The 22,111-nt window shown below is 44.0% G+C and overlaps 1 long non-coding RNA gene across 1 annotated transcript in view; it reads left to right on the plus strand.

Moving 5' to 3' along the window:
* Window positions 1-21,894, plus strand: part of LOC130368531 (uncharacterized) — a 40,981-nt gene extending 19,087 nt beyond the window's left edge. The window contains exons 5-9 of the long non-coding RNA XR_008892497.1: window positions 857-997; window positions 1,414-1,546; window positions 9,974-10,085; window positions 14,411-14,485; window positions 20,839-21,894. This is a non-coding gene — a long non-coding RNA (uncharacterized LOC130368531). The remainder of the gene's footprint in view (window positions 1-856; window positions 998-1,413; window positions 1,547-9,973; window positions 10,086-14,410; window positions 14,486-20,838) is intronic.
* The last annotated feature ends 217 nt before the right edge of the window (window positions 21,895-22,111 follow it).

Genomic DNA, 22,111 nt, shown 5'->3' on the forward strand with positions numbered 1-22,111 from the left:
ACAAAGTTGTATTATGGCTTATTTGTGGGGCAAGTTGTACTTTTCATTGGCACACTTTATTTAATCATATAACGTATTACAAAGCCAGAAAAAAATTATATGTAGGGCGAATTTTTACAAAAATTGCAGGAATTTTGTTGAGCAATACAGTAAAACTGACATGCTAACATTATTTAAAGGGGTATTCCAGGCCAAAACTTTTTTTTATATATCAACTGGCTCCGGAAAGTTAAACAGATTTGTAAATTACTTCTATAAAAAAATCTTAATCCTTCCAATAGTTATTAGCTTCTGAAGTTGAGTTGCTGTTTTCTGTCTCACTGCTCTGAGATGACTCACGTCCCGGGAGCTGTGCAGTTCCTATGGGGATATTCTCCCATCATGCACAGCTCCCGGGACGTGACATCATCATTGAGCAGTTAGACAGAAAACTTCAGAAGCTAATAACTATTGGAAGGATTAAGATGTTTTAATAGAAGTAATTTACAAATCTGTTTTAACTTTCCGGAGCCAGTTGATAGATATAAAAAAAAGGTTTTGCCTGGAATACCCCTTTAACATATCAGTACGATTTCAATAATACAAAACTTTAATAATTTATGTTTGTTTTATAGTTAAAAAAAAATTTGAAAACGTTAACAAAAAGAATATATATTACCGTGTTCTAATCCCTATATCTTTTTACATTTTTTCACCTATGGAGCTGTGTTAGGGTCTATTTTTTGTCATGAGCTGTAGTTTTTAATGGTACCTGGTCAATTTGTGTAGTTACAACTTTTTAATCAGATTTTGTTAAATTTTTTCTGGAATGTGATATGACCAAAACATTTTTGTGTTTACTCCGTTGACCATGCAGGATCAACACAACATTTAAACAGTTAAATAACTGACATCGAATTGATTTCCGATGTCCATCATTACTGACAGATGTCAACTGTCGGTTACAACGTCGACCCGACTTTCAAGCCTGTACTCCTGAGCCCGTCCTGACGGACAGGTATGTCAAGGGTCAGGAAGGGGTAATAAAGGCCATGGCCAATTTTATTCACCACCAAAGAGTTGTATCTGGTTATTTATTCAAGATATAAGGGGGGGGGGGAGTAAAAACTGAGAAAACACAGCAACCAATTGGTTGCCCACAACAACCAATCACCCACTCAGGGTGGACAGGGCAATTTACATTTACAGTTGGACTAGAAATCTATCTATGGGCAGCCATGGGTGTGTGCCTGATAGAGTTTACTTAAGAGTGACGCGTGAAATGCTAGTCATAGTAAATCCCCCTCCCCATGCTTCATGTGGGTACATTATGTAATACCATTATGTTTCTACTACTGTTTCCCTAAAATATTTCCAGAAAAGCTATTTAACCTGACAATGCTCATTATTCTATCTTTGTGATAAAATTGCTAGGAATCCCGGGGGTACGACAATACCACATATTACATCGGATGGGAAGCCTGTGAATGAATAGGGAATGTGGTATACGAACTATAGAAGACGCACGTCACAAAGGCAGTTTCCACGACAACACCGCCCACTCACCGTGAGTCACAGTCTATGTTTTGCTCTGGTAATTTGACATGCTCTCTGCCATCTCTGTGTAATTATATTGTGTTTCCCCGCTCCCTAGATAGTATCAAAGACAAAACATTGTAGGTGAGAATACTCTGTAGGAAGGTTTATAGAGCTATCAGAAATGGAAGACAAACTCACAGGATTCTTTTATACTGCATGAAAGGAAAGCAGAAGATTACCTGCAGTATACCAACTATCCATTTATTTATTAATATGTATAAAAGTGTTACGGTCCTTTAAAGAAACATTCAGACTCTTTCACTGCATAGAATAAGAGTCTAGTCACACGGCAGAATTTCCGCTTGCGGAATTCCGCCTCAAATTAAAGCCCATAGACTTCTATAGGATTCCAGACACCCATTCACACTTCTAAATTTCCGCTTGCGGAATTCCGCAAGCTGAAATTTAGAAGTGTGAATGGGTGTCTGGAATCCTATAGAAGTCTATAGGCTTTAATTTGAGGCGGAATTCCGCAAGTGGAAATTCTGCTGAGTGAATAGACCCTAAAGCTGTGCTTTAGATTTGCTTCCGATTTTCCAAATTAACCTTAATAGAAAAGTCTAAATCTGTGATAACTCTGCAGCGTGTGACCATGCCCTAAATAACAAAAATGTATTTAGATGTAACCTTACAAATGTTTGCCAAAAACACACCCTTTTGAAACTAGAGCGGACTCAAGTTCTCATTCAAATTTTCTTTTCATGTTTTTTTTTTCTCCATATTGTTTTTTTTTTAACTTCATGGTCATCCTAATGTCTGGAGTCAAGTAGATTATTCAGCCTTTGGGTGCGTTTACACGTGCGTATTTTTGCTGCAGATTTGCTGCTGCAGATTTTGCTGCCCATTGACTTTAAAGGGGTTATACAGGAAAAAACTTATTTTTATATGTCAACTGGCTCCAGAAAGTTAAACAGATTTGTAAATTACTTCTATTAAAAAATCTTTATCCTTTCAGTACTTATGAGCTTCTGAAGTTGAGTTGTTCTTTTCTGTCTAAGTGCTCTCTGATGACACGTGTCTCGGGAACCGCCCAGTTTAGAAGAGGTTTGCTATGGGGATTTTCTTCTAAACTGGGCGGTACCTGAGACACGTGTCATCAGAGTGCACTTAGACAGAAAAGAACAACCTTAACTTCAGAAGCTCATAAGTATTGAAAGGATTAAGATTTTTTTACCCCTTAAGGATCGAGGGTTTTTCCGTTTTTGCATTTTCATTTTTTCCTCTTTGCCTTTAAAAAAATCATAACTCTTTAAATTTTGCACCTAAAAATCCATATGATGGCTTATTATTTGCGCCACCAATTCTACTTTTAATGACATCAGTCATTTTGCCCAAAAATCTACGATGAAACGGAAAAAAAAATCATTGTGCGACAAAATTGAAAAAAAAAACCCCGCTGTTTTGTATCTTTTGGGGGCTTCCGTTTCTACGTAGTACATTTTTTTGTAAAAATGACACCTTATCTTTATTCTGTAGGTCCATACGATTAAAATGATGCCCTACTTATATAGATTTGATTTTATTGTACTTCTGGAAAAAATCATAACTACATGCAGGAAAATTAATACGTTTAAAATAGTCATCTTCTGACCCCTATAACTTTTTTATTTTTGCGCATATGGGGCGGTATGAGGGCTCATTTTTTGCGCCATCATCTGAAGTTTGTAGCGGTACCATTTTCGCATTGATAGGACTTTTTATTCATTTTTTCATGATATAAAAAGTGATCAAAAATTCACTATTTTGGACTTTGGATTTTTTTTGCGCGTACGCCATTGACCGTGTGGTTTAATTAACGATATATTTTTATAATTCGGACATTTCCACACACGGCGATACCATATATTTTGATTTACACTGTGTTTTTTTTTTTTTTTTTTATGGGAAAAGGGGGGTGATTCAAACTTTTAATAGGGAAGGGGTTAAATGATCTCTATTCCGTTTTTTTTTTGCAGTGTTATAGTTCCCATAGGGACCTATAACACTGCACACACTGATCTTTAACATTGATCACTGGTTTCTCATAGGAAACCAGTGATCGATGATTCTGCCGCTTGACTGCTCATTCCTGGATCTCAGGCACTGAGCAGTCATTCAGCGATTGGACAGCGAGGAGGCAGGTAGGGGCCCTCCCGCTGTCCTGTAAGCTGTTCGGGATGCCGCGATTTCGCCGTGTTATAGACCGGGAGCGGACACATGACGTTCCAGTACGTCATGTGTCATTAAGGAGTTAATAGAAGTCATTTACAAATCTGTTTAACTTTCTGAAGCCAGTTGATATATAAAATTTTTTTTTTTCCTGGATAACCCCTTTAATGGGCAAAAAAATCCGCTAAAGCAAATCTGCAGCAGATCTGCAGCAGAAAATACGCATGTGTGAACGTACCCTTTTTGTGTGCTGTAGAATAATGAGGCTACAGGTAAATTCACACAGGGAAAAGTTTAGTGATGTATTTTATTTTATTTTTGCCGGTTATGGATGAAAATGCACAAGTACAATAAAATACGTCAAATTTTACGACGTGCGAACTTTCTCTATGGCACCTACTATTTCATCACAAGCCAAAAGCAGCCTATTTATCATTTAGCTAGCGCAGGTCTGGATGGGGGCTGATAACATACCAGGGCTTTTACCCTTTTAGCCCTGTGTTACATACGGTAGAGTTTACAATTACTGTCAGTCTTGCCTTGCAATATTATTTTGTGGAAAATGAAATAGATTGTTTATAAAACAAAGCTTCTTGTACATGATGTTTTTTAATCCTCAGTTCAGCTGCCAATAAACAGCTGGTGTTACCGCATGGCAGACTTCTTTTATAATCAGATCATGAGGGTTCTGGAACCAGCGAAGCGTTACAGGTGTTCATGCCTCTTGGTTCACTGTCAGACAGGTCACATAATAGCCTGGCAGAAGCCTACATACACCTCAATGAATCAGGTATAAGGCAATAGCTGCAAACATATGGACGAAGACATAAAAAACTTCTAAGGGAAATAACAGTGTGTTCTGGAGGAGGTGGTATGACCACAAGGCAGCCAAAGTGCCTGAAGACCTGTGACAAGTTCTACAACATACCAGTGGGTTTCCATAGAAGACTGTGTGTCAGTAAAACTACTGGCTTTGTGCATTTATTGGAAGAATGAATACACAAACTATATATATATTTTTTGAGTAGCCGTATTAGTCCAGTGATGCAGATGCAGATGCAAATCAAAAAATGTTGCAGTATCTTGTAATACCTTTTTTATTGGACTAACAGAATTTTGTAGAGACAAGCTTTCGGGATTCCTCCCTTTATCTTTACTTGCTTTGGACTTGATAAAGGGAGGAATCCCGAAAGCTTGTTTCTACAAAATTCTGTTAGTCCAATAAAAAAGGTATTACAAGATACTGCAACATTTTTTGATTTGCATCTATATATTTTTTTTTATAAATATTTATGATTCTTAGAAACAATCCTGTATGGATAAGTTGGTTGTACTGTGTTCACCATAGCAGCCAGAGTTGTGTTCTGTTCTCTATGCTGATATTCTGCTTTTGTTACTCCTGCTTTTTAAAGGGGTACATTTTTTTTTAAATCAATCGGTGCCAGAAAGTTAAACAGATTTGTAAATTACTTCTATTTAAAAATCTGTACCTTTCGAGTACTTATCAGCTGCTGTATGCTTCACAGGAAGTTCTTTTCTTTTTGAATTTCCTTTCTGTCTGACCACAGTGCTCTCGGCTGACACCTCTGTCCATTTTAGGAAACGTCCAGAGCAGGATAGGTTTGCTATGGGGATTTGCTCCTAACTCTGGACAGTTCCTAAAATGGACAGAGGTGTCAGCAGAGAGCACTGTGGTCAAACATAAAGGAAATTCAAAAAGAAGAGAACTTCCTCTGTAGTATACAGCAGCTGATAAGTACTGTAAGGATTAAGATTTTTAAATAAAAGTCCTTTACAAATCTGTGTAACTTTCTGGCACCAGTTGATTTAAAAAAAAAATGTTTTCCAGTGGAGTACCCCTTTAACTTTGCTTTCTGCTGACTCTTCGCTAAATGACATACCGTGTCTTTTCTCCAGTCCAGGTTACTTACTTTAGTTTCAGAGCACTTTTTATGTCCGACTCCACCGACATTTTTGCAACAGTAACTATACTGACTGTGTATGGGGGAGTAGTGGGTAGCAGAATCTAAACCTCCATAAGGGGGTTATAGATGAAGAACAGCCTTTGACTTTCCGCTTCAAGTAAGATCTTGGTTTGTAAAGGTCCTCTATGTAAACCATATGCTTGAAAGAATTTTTACATATAAGTTTTGATAGTTTTCAAATGTACTACACATTTTACATTCATGAAGAAAGAAACTCTTAAGAAGCTACTCCACAGCTCCCCCTTGAATTCATTCTGAACATTACTACAATTCTGAGGTCAAATCTGTAAGTTATGTCAAAAAGATATGTAGCTCACAAAGCGTTAATTTCCAATGTAAATTTGTTTTCCCTAAGTCCTACAGCAGCACAGGTGGGGTGTTCTGCCACTGTGGAGCTGGTAGGACAGATTGAAATTTCATACAATTACCCCCAACACCAGATGTGTAATAACAAGATAAAAAACTAACTAACAATAATAATAATAATAATTTGGAGGGATATTTGTGTGCTGCTGAAGGACTAAGGGAAAACACATTTATGTTAGGCTGCTTTCACACGATAAAGTTCTTCCGTTTTAAAGAGCCCTTATAATGTTCCATTATGAAAACCCTTAAAAACGTCTGTTAAACGGCCGTTACAAAATCCCATACGGCCATTACAAAATCCCATTAAAGTCTATGGGATTTTTACATTATTCGTTTTAACCCGTCATAGCCCATTATAAATAACGTCCGTTATTAATAACAGGCTATGATAGGTTAAAACGGATAATGTAAATATTCCATAGACTTTAATGGGATTTTGAAACGGCCGTTTTTAATGGTTTTCATAATGGAACATTATAATGGCACTTTAAAACAGAAGAACTTTATAGTGTGAAGCAGCCATAGAAATTAACGCTTCTCTTATGTCCTACCAGCAGCACCAGTGGGGATGTAGCAATAAGTAATCCCCTGTTGTAAGGGGTCTTCACTGCGGGTGAAATTTACAACAGACCGCACAAAAGCAGTGTATTCTGAAAACCTACAATCAAGTATATAATGACTTAAGAAAGTAGGGGGCGAGCTCCAAGAAGCTGCACTACATATTCATTCCAAAGGAGCGAGGATTTCTCAGCCCAGGAGGTGGAGACTGCTCTAGTAGAGTGGGCCTTGACAAAGGCACGAGGCTCCAAATCTTGGTGGACAAAAGAACTCCTGATAGCCTCCTTAATCCAGCTGCTCAAGGTAGACTTAGAGGCCTTAAAGCCCCTGTTCTTGCCCGAAAAGGTTAGGAAAAAATTCCCATCTTTCCGGAATTCCTCAGTCCTGCTTAAATAAATTCTGGGACACCCGGAAACATCCAGGGTTTGGAGAGATGAGTCTTAAAACTTGGATATCAAAAACAGCCACAGAGGGGACAGGGATTATGTCATAGCTCCACCCCCAACATGGCCACACCACACCCATACGTACCGGGAACAGAACACACACCACAAGCTGCCAGACAGAAAGGTAATAAAGAAGACTGAGCGCCAAACAAGTGCTCAGCCGAAAGATACAGATTGAGACAATTGCTCAGAACTGAGCGCTGAAGGAAGTGCTCAGCCAGCAAGGAATAGCTCCAGAGACAGGTGCCAACGATGAAACAATAAAAGAGCTAAGCTCCCAGGAGGACAGAACAAAACACACCTGGTTTTGGGGAGGATTCCCCTTCATATAAGGGGTAGTTTAATTAGTTTCATTGAAATGTTTATTAAATTTCCATCTGTCGTACCAGCTCCATGGGGGCAGAACACCTCACTTGTGCTGCTGGTAGTACGTAAGGGAAATCTTTTTTGAATAACGTTCATAATCAAATAATAAACAGGTATCCATGCAGAGCACCAAAAGAACAGACCAAGTAAGCTAGTTCACTGCAAGGCAAAGCTGCATATAATCCATACAGGTAAAAGAGAGATACTGTGTATAAGTGGTCCAAAACAGATGTTAACACATAAAATGGAAACAATTTACATGTTCCTGTAAAATGGAAACCCATTTTTTTGTTTACGATTATCCATGAAAGCTTTATAGGGTTACTCCGCTCCCCAGCACCTGGAACATTGAGTTCCTGAACGCTGTGTGCGGGCTTTCGTGTTCACACCCACCCCCTCATGACGTCACGGCCTCCCCTCTCAATGAAAGTCTATGGGAAGGGGGCGTGATGGCCATCACGCCCCCTTCCATAGACTTACATTGAGGGGGCGGGACATGACGTCACATGACGGGGCGTGATGTCATGAGGGGGCGGTTGTGAACACGGAAGCCTGCACACAGCGTTCAGAAACTCAATGTTCCGGATGCTGGGGAGCGGAGTAACCCTTTAATTTGAGTAAGTTTATGCTGACTGAGGGTTTCTTTTGGTAGTGGGCAACAGCGCCCCTAGCTGTAAGGAAGCAAATTAATGAGTGGTTTTCAGAATTTCCTTGATTCGACAACCCAGCAGAGCTTTCTAAGATGACTTAAATAGATTTCCATTTGAGATAGTATAAATTAAGTTATACACCTGAAGTCAAAAGCATTAACATTTTACACTTTTACCCTAAATGGAGAAACCATCATTTACTACCATATCTTTTTAGGCCTGAGAACATTGAGAAAATATTTGTGGGGTCAAATACTAGTGCATATGGTCCTTATACTCTGCCTCCAATAAAAAGGCAATAATTTGGAGACCATCTCCGCCCTTTCCTTACAATCCTGCTACATTTGCTCTTCTCTAAGCTCCTTCTCCCATTTCATCACATGGAAACTTTCCCAGTGGTGTAACCATAGAAATATAGGGAGCGATTTATCAAAACAATTGTAGAAGAAGAGTGGTGCGGTTGCCCATAGCAATCAGAGGGCTCCTTTAATTTCTCAGAGACCTTTATAAAAACTAATAAAGCGATCTGATTGGTTATGGGCAACTGGTCAGCTTTTTCTCTACACTCCTTTTGATAAATCTCCCAATTCTGCTTACTAAAGTAAGAAATTCTGATAGTCAATAACCTGCATAAGGCCCCTAGATCTCTACCACTCTAAGGCTGGGTTCACACTGCTGAATTTCTGGGCAGAATTTTTGCCAGAGATCGAGCTAGCGGCACTAGGACCGCGCGGACTGCATTGCCGCCCCATAGATGGCAATGCATTTCTTAGCAGATCTCCCATAATATCCATCCAGAAATGCATTGCCATCTATGGGGATGGCAATGCAGTCCACGCGGTCCTAGTGCCGCTGGCTCAATCTCCGGTAGAAATTCTGCCCGGAGATTCCGCAATGGGAACCCAGCTTAAGTTTGGGTTCACACTGTGGAATTTCTGCCGGAGATCAAGCCGGCGCCACTAGGACTGCACGAACTGCATTGCCATCCCCATAGACGGCAATACATTTCTGAGCAGATCTCCTAAAATATCCACCCAGAAATGCATTGCCGTCTATGGCGTAGTGTGAACCTATTCTAAGTCTAGGTTCACTAGGGAATTTCTGCCTGCAATTCCGCTTTGAAATTGCAGGCAGAAATTCCGCTTACTAAAATGTATAGTATAGTGAATGGTTTTCCGTTCACAAATTCACACTTCGAAATTTGTGAACGGAAAATCTGCCTGAAGAATAGCGTTGCGCATTCTTCAGGCGGAAATACTTGCGGAACACATTGCAGTCTATTGAAGACTACAGTGTCCACGCGGTCCTAGGAGGCGCTGGCCACACTCGGAATCTCCAGGCGGAAATTTTCTGCCCGGAGATTCCGCAGTGTGAACCTAGTCTAAAGGTCTATTCACATGGCAGAATTTCCGCTTGCGGAATTCAGAAGTGTAAATGGGAGTGCGGAATCCCATAGAAGTATTTCGGCTTTAATTTTGTGGCGGAATTCCGCAAGCGTAAATTCTGCCGTGTGAATAGACCCTCAGTCACACAAGGCTCTTGATCCAGAGAAAGAGAATGACTATGTAAAAGATATTTAAAGGCACTTGACTTCACCCCAAGTGTCTTTATATCGAGGTGGAATAGCTCTAGACTTCTACAAGATCAATGTTTAATATTAAAGCAGAAGAAAATACTTACAGGGCACAAAGCTTCTAATGAAGTTCATACTGAAAGAATGGCATTGTATCCTGCAATAATATGTGTGCACCGTATCATTTTTGTTGTACAGTGTGTTATTAGGAAAACAAAACCATTCTTATTAGAATGAAACCTTTGTGTGGAAGTCCTTCATTTTGCCTTCTTAATTGTTCTTATTCTTTCTATGTCATTTTAGTATAGTCTTTTTTCTGAAGACTCTTCTGTCCCACATCATCTATATATGTAGAAGTAATGCTGAATTTTCCTGAGGACCTGGAGAGTGTTGACATGTGACATAGTGATACTTGGTATTTATAATCAGTTTATTATCTTTCTGCCATATTGCTATTTTAAAACATTTTTATGACCCTAGAAAACCCTATATCTATATATATATAAAAAAAACTCAACGTGTGTGTATGTATGTGTGTATGTATGTATGTATGTATGTATGTTCCAGCATCACGTCCAAACGGCTAAAGATATTAACATGAAACTTGGCACACATGTTACTTATATGTCAACATCAAACATAGAATAGGTGATTTAACCCTCACTCACCCCCATTTGCCAGGGGCGGGGCTTATGTTTAAAGTCCCATGAAAGTCAATGGGAAATATATGTTACCGCATAACTTCCAAACGGCTGGAGATATTTCAATAATACTTGGTCACATGTAACTTATATGTCCACTTAAAATATAGGATAGGTAATTTAACCCTTAATTACCCCCATTTGTGAGGGTCGGGTTTTTTGTTTAAAGTCCCATGCAAATCAATGGGAAATGTATGTTCCCATATCATTTCCGTACGGCTGGAGCTATTTCAATACTTGGTACACATATTGTGGGTCAGGATATGAGGTCAGGATGGGAGGTCGGGATAGGAGGTCGGGATAGGAGGAGGGGATAGGAGGTCTGGATAGGAGGACGGGATAGGAGGTCAAGATAGGAGGTCGAGGTAGGAGGTCGAGATATGAGGACGGGAAAGGAGGATGGGATAAGAGGTTGGGATAGGAGGTCGGGATAGGAGGACGGGATAGGAGGTCGGGATAGGAGGACGGGGTAGGAGGTTGAGATAGGAGGTTGAGATAGGAGGTTGAGATAGGAGGTCGAGATATAAGGTCGGGATAGGAGGTCAGGATAGAAGGTCAGGATAGGAGGTCGGATAGGAGCTCGAGATTGGAGGAGGGGATAGGAGGTCGAGATAGGAGGACTGGATTGGAGGACGGGATAGGAGGTCGAGATAGGAGGACAGGATAGGAGGACGGTATAGGAGGTCGGGACAGGAGGTCGGGACAGGAGGTCGAGATAGGAAGTCGGGATAGGAGGTCGGGATGTGGGGTTGGGATATGCCAACAATAAATGAGGACTGCATATGAAGTCAAAAGCTTCCTCCTTTGTTTATTTTCCTCCCCAACAAGGATTAGGACGGAAAAACCGGGCAACGCTGGGTACTCAGCTAGTATATATATAAAACTCTGTGTGTGTGTGTGTATGTATGTATGTATGTGTGTATGTTCCACAAAAACTTCCAAATGGCTAAAAATATTAACATGAGACTTGGCACACATGTTACTTATATGTCCACAACAAACATAGGATAGGTCATTTAACCCTTACTCACCCCCATTTGCCAGGGACGGGGTTTATGTTTAAAGTCCCATACAAGTCAATGGGAAATGTATGTTACTGCATAACTTCCAAACGGCTGGAGATATTTCGATAATACTTGGTCACATGTTACTTATATGTCCACTTAAAATATAGGATAGTTAATTTAACCCTTAACTACCCCAATTGTGAGGGTCGGGGTTTTTGTTTAAAGTCCCATGCAAATCAATGAGAAATGTCTGTTCCCACATAACTTCAGTACGGCTGGAGATATTTCAATACCTGGTACACATATTACAGGTCGGGATAGGAGGACAGGATAGGAGGTCGGGATAGAAGGTCAAGATAGGAGGTTGGGATAGGAGGACGGGATAGGAAGTTGGGATAGGAGGTCGGGATAGGAGGTCGAGATAGGAGGACGGAATAGGAGGTCGGGATATGAGGACGGGATAGGAGGTCAGGATAGGAGGACAGGATAGGAGGTCGGGCTAGGAGGTCAGGATAGGAGGTGGAGATAGAAGCACGGGATATGAGGACGGGATAGGAGGTCGGGAGAGGAGGTCGGGATAGGAGCTCGGGATAAGAGGACAGGATATGAGGTCGAGATATGATGACGGGATAGGAGGTCGGGATAGGAGGTCGGGATAGGAGGACAGGATATGGGGTTGGGATATGACAACATTATATGAGGACAGGATATGAAGTCAAAAACTTCCTCCTTTGATTATTTTCCTCCCCAACAAGGATTAGGAACGAAAAACCGGGCGACGCCGGGTATTAAATCTAGTTTATGATAAAATAGAATTCATAACTGTATAGTAGTCCTAAATAATGGTTTAATAAAATTTTCTAGACAAGAATGCAGAAAGGTGATATCCAGCTCACCACCGGGTCTGCCGTGCATGGATACATGTGGACTACACGTCAAGACTTAGGGGTATTTCACTGGAAAACTTTTTTTTTTTTTCAAATCAACTGGTGCCAGAAAGTTAAACAGATTTGTAAATTATTTCTATTAAAAAAACTTTAATCCTTCCAGTACTTATCAGCTGCTGTATGATCCATATGAAGTTCTTTTCTTTTTGAATTTAATTTCTGCCTGACCACAGTGCTCTCTGCTGACACCTCTGTCCATTTTAGGAACTGTCCAGAGTAGGAGCAAATCCCCATAGAAAACCTCTCCTGCTTTGGACAGTCCCTAAAATGGACAGAAGCGTCAGCAGAGAGTACTGTGGTCAGACAGAAAAGAAATTAAAAAAAAAAAGAACTTCCTTTGGATCATAACAACAGCTGATAAGTACTGGAAGGATAATAGAAGTAATGTACAAATTTGTTTAACTTTCTGGCACCAGTTGATTTAAAAATAAATGTTTTCCACTGGAGTACTCCTTTAATGCAGAACAATGGGGTAGATCCAGCACAGCAACAGCGGATAAAAATGCCTTTTATTGAAGCATCAAAGGTGACAACAGATCACAGGAGCAAGGACCATGGAGTGATGCATTTCAGTGGACATAACTGCCTTAGTTCTACACACACAAAAAAGTTGGCTCTGTCATGTCTGTCTTGGTCTGTATTCACACACAGCTATTGGATTTGCTTGTGTGTGAACAGTTTTATGTTCCTTGGTCAGGGAATAGTTAAAGACTTTGGCTTGCTATCTATTAGCTCTTAGGGTGTGTCTAGATAAGGATCAGGTCAGCCTAGCTTCTGTGCTGGGGATACATTTGACATTTTGACTTCCTGAGATCCTGACATGCTGCTATGGAGCTCTTGGTGAAGCACTCTTTATTTGAGCTTTTAATCTGCTATCTCTTTCTAAGCATGCACCTTGTATTTTCTGGTTTTAGCCATGGCATGCTCTTAGTAGATTTTAAGCCACGTTTGTTTAGTCGGTTTTAGGATTTGTATATCCTTTCTGCTATGTATATGTTCACACTGTGTTTTCTCTTGTATCTGTTTTCTGTGTTTCTATAACTAGATATCCCTGTTACCGGTCCATGGGGACTCAGAGGGTATGGTTATTCCGGTGTCTGCTGGAGATGTTCTGAGGGATTGTGATTATTCCTGTCTTGTGCTCAGTGTGAACAGTGTTCTATAATTATATCCTGTGTATCTAGGCATCCCTGTTAACGGCCCTTGGGGACTCAGAGGGTATTGTTATTCCTGTGTCTACTGGAGGTGTTCTGAGGAATTGCGATTATTCCTATCTTGTGTTCAGTGTGAACAGTGTTCTATAATTATATCCTGTTGTATTGTTTTTTCTGAGTTGTAACTAGGCATCCCTGTTACTTATCCATGGTGAATCCGTGTATACTGGAAGTTTTCTGAGGTATTGCGATTATTCCTGTTTACCGATAGATCCCTTTTACCGGTCTATTGAGACTTTGGGGGATATTTATCAAAGGATTTAGACTGGTTTTTCCTGTCTAAATTTGTCGCATAGAAAGTCGCAGTCTAAATATGTGCGACTTTTCTGCGACTTTAGCTCTAGAGGATTTTTAGAAAATGATGCATTCTAGTCTATTTTAGACAGAAATGCATTGGAAAATGCAGTGGTGCTGAATTTATCAAGTCGCATCGTCGCATCGGCTGAAAGTACGCCGAAATGTCAGACCATGTTGGAGCAGGTTTAAATACAGTTTAAAGAATAGATCCCGAAGTCTGTGCACAGAATTTATCAAGAGCCGTGCGCCTTTTGATAAATTAGGCGCACAATAGACCGGCCTAACGCTCTGTAGTTTGGTCTATATTGATGCAGGACATAGACAGCTTTGATAAATATCCCCCAATGTCCCTATATATATGTATTTATAGCAAGTTATTGCTTAAACAGCTTTGATGCATTTACCATAATAATTTAGTTTCATTTGTACCATCATATTGGAATGGTGTTACATCTCCACCTGCTGGTCAGAAATAGCAGCACGCATGATGAAAATCTGGGTTTGCAAAACATGTTATGATAGAAATTACATTTCATCTGTACTTCTCTGTCTTTTATTTATTGCTTTATTGTAGATAGATTTTTGGTTATTGACATTTACTAAGAGCCTACAGCCATAGAGGGGAGAAGGAACTACAGGCTGCTGAAAGGTGAGCAAGATGTCACTAGTATAATATATCACAGAGTTTTCTGTGTTCATATGTACTACATGAAACTGACTGAAAAAAGTAGGTGTGCATTTCTTTTTCTGCATGTGTACGTGTATATATACAGCAGTGGATTACGTAGACCATATGCCCTGTTCTGTTGCCTGAACTTTGTCCCTCTCTCTTCCCAAAGTCGCCCTGTCAGGCAGTGTCTACCTATAGTGATCACCACCTTATATGTTAGCAGGTTTACTTCTGAGCAAACAGCAAGGTGCGTCCTTATTTTACTAGTATGAATAAATTGACACTTTGAAGGAATGCATCCTTCTGACAAGGGGAATAGTAACACCCAGTTGTCAGGTAACCCTCCTCTGACCACTAATTGTGATTTTATAGTGGTCACTAAGAAGAATTATTCCTGCCTGTATACTGATTTTCGGGTGCAGTAGAAATAACCTGTTACAAGTAGTGCAGAAGCTCAGTTGCTCCCGCTATATTCACTATGATCAAATAACTCATTAGATGCTGCTGTCCATAGCAACCGTGGCATCTAGGTGGTTCAAAGGGCAGGAGCCCCCGCTGTCACCCCACATCTGCCATGTTAGCACTGCTATTAGAACTAATAGAAGAAATGTCAGCATTACGGGCATAATACACTGTAATACATGTTACGCCGAGCGCTCCGGGTCCCCGCTCCTCCCCGGAGCGCTCGCTTCACTCCCTCCGCTGCAGCGCTCCGGTCACGTCCTCTGACCCGGGGCGCTGCGATCCTGCTGCCAGCCGGGATGCGATTCGCGATGCGGGTAGCGCCCGCTCGCGATGCGCACCCCGGCTCCCCTACCTGACTCGCTCCCCGTCTGTTCTGTCCCGGCGCGCGCGGCCCCGCTCCCTAGGGCGCGCGCGCGCCGGGTCTCTGCGATTTAAAGGGCCACTGCGCCGCTGATTGGCGCAGTGGTTCCAATTAGGGTTTTCACCTGTGCACTTCCCTATATTACCTCACTTCCCTTGCACTCCCTTGCCGGATCTTGTTGCCTTAGTGCCAGTGAAAGCGTTCCTTGTGTGTTCCTTGCCTGTGTTTCCAGACCTTCTGCCGTTGCCCCTGACTACGATCCTTGCTGCCTGCCCCGACCTTCTGCTACGTCCGACCTTGCTTCTGCCTACTCCCTTGTACCGCGCCTATCTTCAGCAGCCAGAGAGGTGAGCCGTTGCTAGTGGATACGACCTGGTCACTACCGCCGCAGCAAGACCATCCCGCTTTGCGGCGGGCTCTGGTGAAAACCAGTAGTGGCTTAGAACCGGTCCACTAGCACGGTCCACGCCAATCCCTCTCTGGCACAGAGGGTCCACTACCTGCCAGCCGGCATCGTGACAGTAGATCCGGCCATGGATCCCGCTGAAGTTCCTCTGCCAGTTGTCGCTGACCTCACCACGGTGGTCGCCCAGCAGTCACAACAGATAGCGCAACAAGGCCAACAGCTGTCTCAACTGACCGTTATGCTACAACAGTTGCTACCACAGCTTCAGCAGTCATCTCCTCCGCCAGCTCCTGCACCTCCTCCGCAGCGAGTGGCCGCTCCTGGGATACGCTTATCCTTGCCGGATAAATTTGATGGGGACTCTAAGTTTTGCCGTGGCTTTCTTTCCCAATGTTCCCTGCATCTGGAGATGATGTCGGACCTGTTTCCCACTGAAAGGTCTAAGGTGGCTTTCGTAGTCAGTCTTCTGTCCGGAAAAGCCCTGTCATGGGCCACACCGCTCTGGGACCGCAATGACCCCGTCACTGCCTCTGTACACTCCTTCTTCTCGGAAATCCGAAGTGTCTTTGAGGAACCTGCCCGAGCCTCTTCTGCTGAGACTGCCCTGTTGAACCTGGTCCAGGGTAATTCTTCCGTTGGCGAGTATGCCGTACAATTCCGTACACTTGCTTCAGAATTGTCCTGGAATAATGAGGCCCTCTGCGCGACCTTCAAAAAAGGCCTATCCAGCAACATTAAAGATGTTCTGGCCGCACGAGAAATTCCTGCTAATCTACATGAACTTATTCACCTAGCCACTCGCATTGACATGCGTTTTTCTGAAAGGCGTCAGGAACTCCGCCAAGATATGGACTCTGTTCGCACGAGGCGTTTCGTCTCCTCGGCTCCTCTCTCCTCTGGTCCCCTGCAATCTGTTCCTGTGCCTCCCGCCGTGGAGGCTATGCAGGTCGACCGGTCTCGCCTGACACCTCAAGAGAGGACACGACGCCGTATGGAGAACCTCTGCCTGTACTGTGCTAGTACCGAACACTTCCTGAGGGATTGTCCTATCCGTCCTCCCCGCCTGGAAAGACGTACGCTGACTCCGCACAAAGGTGAGACAGTCCTTGATGTCTACTCTGCTTCTCCACGTCTTACTGTGCCTGTGCGGATGTCTGCCTCTGCCTTCTCCTTCTCTACAGTGGCCTTCTTGGACTCTGGATCTGCAGGAAATTTTATTTTGGCCTCTCTCGTCAACAGGTTCAACATCCCAGTGACCAGTCTCGCCAGACCCCTCTACATCAATTGTGTAAATAATGAAAGATTGGACTGTACCATACGTTTCCGCACGGAGCCCCTTCTTATGAGCATCGGATCTCATCATGAGAGGATTGAACTTTTGGTCCTCCCCAATTGCACCTCGGAGATTCTCCTTGGACTTCCCTGGCTTCAACTTCATTCCCCAACCCTGGATTGGTCCACTGGGGAGATCAAGAGTTGGGGGTCCTCTTGTTCCAAGAACTGTCTAAAACCGGTTCCCAGTAACCCTTGCCGTAACTCTGTGGTTCCTCCAGTAACCGGTCTCCCTAAGGCCTATATGGACTTCGCGGATGTTTTCTGCAAAAAACAAGCTGAGACTCTACCTCCTCACAGGCCTTATGATTGCCCTATCGACCTCCTCCCGGGTACTACTCCACCCCGGGGCAGAATTTATCCTCTCTCTGCCCCAGAGACTCTTGCCATGTCCGAATACGTCCAGGAGAATCTAAAAAAGGGCTTTATCCGTAAATCCTCCTCTCCTGCCGGAGCCGGATTTTTCTTTGTGTCCAAAAAAGATGGCTCCCTACGTCCTTGCATTGACTACCGCGGTCTTAATAAAATCACGGTTAAGAACCGCTACCCCTTACCCCTCATCTCTGAACTCTTTGATCGCCTCCAAGGTGCCCACATCTTCACTAAATTGGACTTAAGAGGCGCCTATAACCTCATCCGCATCAGAGAGGGGGACGAGTGGAAAACGGCATTTAACACCAGAGATGGACACTTTGAGTATCTGGTCATGCCCTTTGGACTGTGCAATGCCCCTGCCGTCTTCCAAGACTTTGTCAATGAAATTTTTCGTGATCTGTTATACTCCTGTGTTGTGGTATATCTGGACGATATCCTAATTTTTTCTGCCAATTTAGAAGAACACCGCCAGCATGTCCGTATGGTTCTTCAGAGACTTCGTGACAACCAACTCTATGCCAAAATTGAGAAATGTCTGTTTGAATGCCAATCTCTTCCTTTTCTAGGATATTTGGTCTCTGGCCAGGGACTACAGATGGATCCAGACAAACTCTCTGCCGTCTTAAATTGGCCACGCCCCTCCGGACTCCGTGCTATCCAACGCTTTTTGGGGTTCGCCAATTATTACAGGCAATTTATTCCACATTTTTCTACCATTGTGGCTCCTATCGTGGCTTTAACCAAGAAAAATGCTGATCCCAAGTCCTGGCCTCCTCAAGCAGAAGACTCCTTTAAACGACTCAAGTCTGCCTTTTCTTCGGCTCCCGTGCTCTCCAGACCTGACCCTTCCAAACCCTTCCTATTGGAGGTTGATGCCTCCTCAGTAGGAGCTGGAGCTGTTCTTCTACAAAAAAATCCTTCCGGGCATGCTGTCACTTGTGGTTTTTTCTCTAGGACCTTCTCTCCAGCGGAGAGGAACTACTCCATCAGGGATCAAGATTTCCTGTTATTATCTACACCGACCACAAGAACCTCTCCTACCTCCAGTCGGCCCAACGGCTGAATCCTCGCCAGGCCCGGTGGTCTCTGTTCTTTGCCCGATTTAATTTTGAGATTCACTTTCGTCCTGCCGATAAGAACATTAGGGCCGATGCTCTCTCTCGTTCCTCGGATGCCTCAGAAGTTGATCTCCCTCCGCAACACATCATTCCACCTGACTGCCTGATCTCCACTTCTCCTGCCTCCATCAGGCAGACTCCTCCAGGAAAGACCTTTGTTTCTCCACGCCAACGCCTCGGAATCCTCAAATGGGGTCACTCCTCCCATCTCGCAGGTCATGCGGGCATCAAGAAATCTGTGCAACTCATCTCCCGCTTCTATTGGTGGCCGACTCTGGAGACGGATGTTGGGGACTTTGTGCGAGCCTGCACTATCTGTGCCCGGGAGAAGACTCCTCGCCAGAAGCCCGCTGGTTTTCTTCATCCTCTGCCTGTCCCCGAACAGCCTTGGTCTCTGATTGGTATGGATTTTATTACTGATTTACCCCCTTCCCGTCGCAACACCGTTATTTGGGTGGTCGTTGATCGATTCTCCAAAATGGCACATTTCATCCCTCTTCCTGGTCTTCCTTCTGCGCCTCAGTTGGCTAAACAATTTTTTGTACACATTTTTCGTCTTCACGGGTTGCCTACGCAGATTGTCTCGGATAGAGGGGTCCAATTCGTGTCTAAATTCTGGAGGGCTCTCTGTAAACAACTCAAGATTAAATTAAATTTTTCCTCTGCATATCATCCCCAGTCCAATGGACAAGTAGAAAGAATTAACCAGATCCTGGGTGATTATTTGCGACATTTTGTTTCCTCCCGCCAGGATGACTGGGCAGATCTCCTTCCATGGGCCGAATTTTCGTATAACTTCAGGGTCTCTGAATCTTCCTCCAAATCCCCATTTTTCGTGGTGTACGGCCGTCACCCTCTTCCCCCCCTCCCTACCCCCTTGCCCTCTGGTCTGCCCGCTGTGGATGAAATTTCTCGTGACCTTTCCATTATATGGAGAGAGACCCAAAATTCTCTCTTACAGGCTTCTTCACGCATGAAGAGGTTCGCGGATAAGAAAAGAAGAGCTCCCCCCGTTTTTTCCCCTGGAGACAAGGTATGGCTCTCCGCTAAATATGTCCGCTTCCGTGTCCCTAGCTACAAGTTGGGACCACGCTATCTTGGTCCTTTCAAAATTTTGTGTCAAATTAATCCTGTCTCTTATAAACTTCTTCTTCCTCCTTCTCTTCGTATCCCTAATGCCTTTCACGTCTCTCTTCTCAAACCACTCATCCTCAACCGTTTTTCTCCCAAATCTGTTCCTCCCACTCCTGTTTCCGGCTCCTCGGACGTCTTCTCGGTCAAGGAAATTTTGGCTGCCAAAAAGGTCAGAGGGAAAAATTTTTTTTTAGTAGACTGGGAGGGTTGTGGTCCTGAAGAGAGATCCTGGGAACCTGAGGACAACATCCTTGACAAAAGTCTGCTCCTCAGGTTCTCAGGCTCCAAGAAGAGGGGGAGACCCAAGGGGGGGGGTACTGTTACGCCGAGCGCTCCGGGTCCCCGCTCCTCCCCGGAGCGCTCGCTTCACTCCCTCCGCTGCAGCGCTCCGGTCACGTCCTCTGACCCGGGGCGCTGCGATCCTGCTGCCAGCCGGGATGCGATTCGCGATGCGGGTAGCGCCCGCTCGCGATGCGCACCCCGGCTCCCCTACCTGACTCGCTCCCCGTCTGTTCTGTCCCGGCGCGCGCGGCCCCGCTCCCTAGGGCGCGCGCGCGCCGGGTCTCTGCGATTTAAAGGGCCACTGCGCCGCTGATTGGCGCAGTGGTTCCAATTAGGGTTTTCACCTGTGCACTTCCCTATATTACCTCACTTCCCTTGCACTCCCTTGCCGGATCTTGTTGCCTTAGTGCCAGTGAAAGCGTTCCTTGTGTGTTCCTTGCCTGTGTTTCCAGACCTTCTGCCGTTGCCCCTGACTACGATCCTTGCTGCCTGCCCCGACCTTCTGCTACGTCCGACCTTGCTTCTGCCTACTCCCTTGTACCGCGCCTATCTTCAGCAGCCAGAGAGGTGAGCCGTTGCTAGTGGATACGACCTGGTCACTACCGCCGCAGCAAGACCATCCCGCTTTGCGGCGGGCTCTGGTGAAAACCAGTAGTGGCTTAGAACCGGTCCACTAGCACGGTCCACGCCAATCCCTCTCTGGCACAGAGGGTCCACTACCTGCCAGCCGGCATCGTGACAATACATAAGTAGTGCAATGCATTATATGAGTTTAAAAAATACATTTTATTCATATATGTGTAAGGCAGGCGGGTAGGTGTGGACTAACCCTCCTTCCTCTCCCCTTTTGTCCTTTTAGGTAATACCTCATTTCTAATGTGATTCCCTTTGAGGCGCTTGGGACATAGTAGCTACAATTGTAACATCTGGGCTCCGACCAGACACGCTGGCCGTGAGTGCTCTCCTGTCATGTCCCCGCTGCTGGCAGGGCTGGGATTCGCATTACGGGATGCGCCCGCATGTGAATACCAGCCCGTCACTCACCTCCCTGGTCTTCTTGTTCTCGCAGCCCCGGTGCGCTTGCCCCCTCCTCCTATGGCCCGCGTGCGCTGGAGCTCTTACAATTAAAGGGCCAGTACTCATTTAAATAAGTGTCTAAACTCGCACCTTGTCTTTAAGTATCAGCTCCTCCCTTTGTTCCCTGACGGATCTTTGTTGCCTTTGTGCCCTAGAGAAAGCATACTGTGTTCCTGTTATCTGTGTACCTGATCCCTGTTCCGTTACCTGACCCTGCACCAGTGCCGCCTGCCCTGACCTACTGCTACCTTGACTACGTCTTGCTTGTTTCCTTTTGTGCCACGCCACATCCCAGCAACCTGTGTGGATGAGTTGTGCCAGGGGTTGCGACCTGGGTGCCGCCTGCCGCAGCAAGACCATCCTGCTTTGCGGCGGGCTCTGCTCCCTGGCACGGCTTACGACATCATCCACACAGGCCCAGAGAAACCACCACCTGCCGTGACCCGTTACAACAATGCTGAGACTGGAGAACGAGTTGGGGACTCCTGAGCAGCAGAAACATTTGTCATGAAGCCGACCCTACTTGCAGTGGACAGACAAGAGAGCACTGAGCTCTCCTCCCAAGGTCAGGAGGAGCAAAGCTAGAGAAGGGGAGGGAATGAAGAAGAGTTAAAATATGGTTGGGAGTGTGCCTGACGTTACCTTGGTTTCAATCTACCTCTCGAAACAGATTAGTAAATTACTATATGTGACCATTTGGGTGGCCATTATAATTCACCACTGTGTATATATAAAGGGAATGTGTTATCAGAAAATAACCTATTGTTAAACATATTGTGAAAAATTTTTTTTGTTAATGTTATTTCTAACTTTCCATTCTACTGTCTGTATTTTAAGATAATCCTGAACTCTTGCATTTTTTTTATTAAAGAGTAGCTGTCATACTCGTAAAAAACTGTTACTTAGTACCTACTCTTGATCATGAACGTATAATGTTTATGCGTCTAGCGCCTATATTTCCCTCACAAATACCTTCTATCTGATGCTCACTTGGTTTGTCATTCTGTGCTTCAGAGAGGACGTGTTCTCACTCTGGATTATTCGTCTTCCTCCCT

Source organism: Hyla sarda, chromosome 4, assembly GCF_029499605.1.
Source record: "Hyla sarda isolate aHylSar1 chromosome 4, aHylSar1.hap1, whole genome shotgun sequence".
NCBI classification, from domain to species: domain Eukaryota; kingdom Metazoa; phylum Chordata; class Amphibia; order Anura; family Hylidae; genus Hyla; species Hyla sarda.